Genomic DNA, 2,697 nt, shown 5'->3' on the forward strand with positions numbered 1-2,697 from the left:
TTTGCTGCATAGTACAGGCGGATAACCTCCGGACCTTTGATGACGATTCCTAGCCCAGCTTCGTCTGCAGATAAGGCCCCATCTGTGTACATGCTCCACTCTTCTTTTTATGCCTTTGGACATTCATCATCATCCCAGGTGAATTCGTTCACGAAGTCGGCGAGCACTTGGCTCTTTAGCGCTGGTCTTCCTTCATAGCGGATATCGAATTCGCCCAGGCAAATTGACCATTCCATCAACCGGCCGGATGCGTCAGGTTTCTGCAGTACCTTTCGCATCGGGATGCCAGTTCTCACAATGATAGTATGCGCCTGAAAGTATGGTTTCAATCTAGCCGCCGTGGTTATCACTGCGAGGGCCATTTTGTCCAACTTCGAATACCGGAGTTCTGCATCCTTCAGGACTTTGCTCACGTAGTACACTGGATATTGTTGCCCTTCTTCTTCTCGCACCATCACAGTGCATATCGCCATGCTGGTGACGGATACATAAAGAAACAAATCTTCTCCGTCTTCCGGCCTGCTCATTAAGGGCGGATAACATAGTAATCGTTTTATCCCCTCAAATGCTTCTTGACAATCCGGCGTCCATTCAAAGGACTTGGATTTTTTGATGGCATTGTAGAAAGGTAGACATCGCCTACCTGAGCATGATATGAATCGCCCTAATGCCACCAACCGCCCGTTCAGTCTCTGTACTTCCCTTATGTTCCTTGGCGTCTTCATCTCCATTACTTCTTTAACCTTCTCAGGATTCGCCTCAACCCCTTTGCCGCTAACAATGAAACCCAGGAACTTTCCCGCTCTTGCTCCGAATGTGCATTTCTCTGGGTTCAATTTGAGGCCATATTTGATCAACACTTCTAGGATTTCTTTGATATCCCGCGGGTGGTCTTGCATTTTCTTGCTTTTGATGATCATGTCATCAACATAGATCGAGAAGTTCTCGCCGGATTTGTCTGAAAATATCTTGTTCATCATCCTCTGGTATGTTGCTCCCGCGTTTTTCAATCCAAAGGGCATCACCTTGAAACAATAAGTCGCCTGGTGAGTTATGAATGATGTTTTGATTTCATCCGCCTTCTCCATGGGTATCTGATGGTAACTGGATTTCACGTCGGTGAATGATAAAGCTTCATATCCTGCAGTTCCATCTACCAATATATCAATGTTAGGAAGTGGATACATATCTTTCGGACATGCCTTGTTCAAGTCTTTGAAGTTGACGCACATTCTGTACGTTCCATTCGGCTTTTTGACTAGCACCACATTGGCTAGCCATTCCGGATAGGTGACTTCTCGAATCGCATCCGACCTTAGCAAGTCCGCCACTGCTTTTTCAATCGCCTTTTGCCGCTCAGGAGCATGTCCCCTCTTCTTTTGTCGCACTGGGGTTGCCCCTTTGTCTACATTCAACCGATGGGTTGCTACGTCTGGGCTTATTCCTTTTAGCACTTCATTTGGGGCGGGAAATGCCGACTCACATTGGATCAATACCTCGGTAATGGCTTTCTTTGTTTCTTCTGAGAGTCCAGCCGCTATTCGCACGTTCTTGTCATTCAAGATGGCGAATAGTTCCGTTTCTCCCAATGCTTCCGCCGGCAGCTTTTCGTCGACTTTATCCTCCTCTTCCGGTTTTGGTTCAAGTGATAATGTATAGGCCTGTTGAGATACAAGTTGATCACCTTCAACTATGACTCGCCCTTGGTGTGTTGGCAAATGTAACGTTAAATGCTTCATTGAGATGAGCGACTCCGTCTCCGACAGGAATGGCCGTCCCAGAATTATGTTGTAGGCCAGTGGGAGATCAACAATTGCGAATTCTAAATCACCTCGCCATTTTAGATTCTTATCGCCCATTTCTGCCTCCAACACCACCTGCCCACTTGTTTGGGAGGATTGACCCCCAAAACCAGTTACATCCATGAAGGTGTGTTCCACCCGCTCGTCGTTGATTCCCAACTTGTTGAATGCTGTCCGGGTAATGACGTTGCAAGAACTGCTTGTGTCGATAAGGACCTGCTTGACGTCCCATCCTTCAACGGCCATCGTGATCACCAGGGCATCCGCATGTGGCTCCGTGATTCTCGCAAATGAGTAATTGAGGGCATCCCCCCTATGTGTGTTGCTCTTTCGCCGTTCACGGCGAGTTCTTTTTGTTGGAAGCTCGTAGATTCCGCCTGCTATCACGTTTATCACCCCTTTCTTCTGCTTCTTTTCTGGCCGTGTTTCTCCCTCATGCGGGAGCGTTGTTTTCTCATCAGATTTTTCTTTTCTTACAAATTGACTTAGCTTGCCTCTCTCGATCAGTTTTTCTATTTCCTTCTTCAGTTCGTAGCAATCATCTGTGTCATGGCCATTCAACCTGTGGAACCTGCAATACTTACTGGGATAGCGCCCCAAACTGGTTCGGCCTTTCACCTCGGGGAACCGCACATCCTTCTTCAAGGGACTCTTTTCGATCCAAAGTAACACCTCTTGGCGAGTCGTGTTTAGTGGTGTGTGATATCCTCCACCTTGAAAGGGACGATCGCCTCTTCGAACAAAATTACTTTTGGACTGGGTCTGACGCCGACTGTCCGAAGTGGTTCTAGCGGCATCTCTTTCTCGCCGAGTTTGGGCCCTATGTTCCCTGTTAACATCATCCACTTCCATGAATTCCTTTGCTATCTTCATGAGCTCGGCTACAGTGCGTGGT

This window comes from Euphorbia lathyris, chromosome 2, assembly GCF_963576675.1.
Source record: "Euphorbia lathyris chromosome 2, ddEupLath1.1, whole genome shotgun sequence".
Taxonomy (NCBI): Eukaryota; Viridiplantae; Streptophyta; class Magnoliopsida; order Malpighiales; family Euphorbiaceae; genus Euphorbia; species Euphorbia lathyris.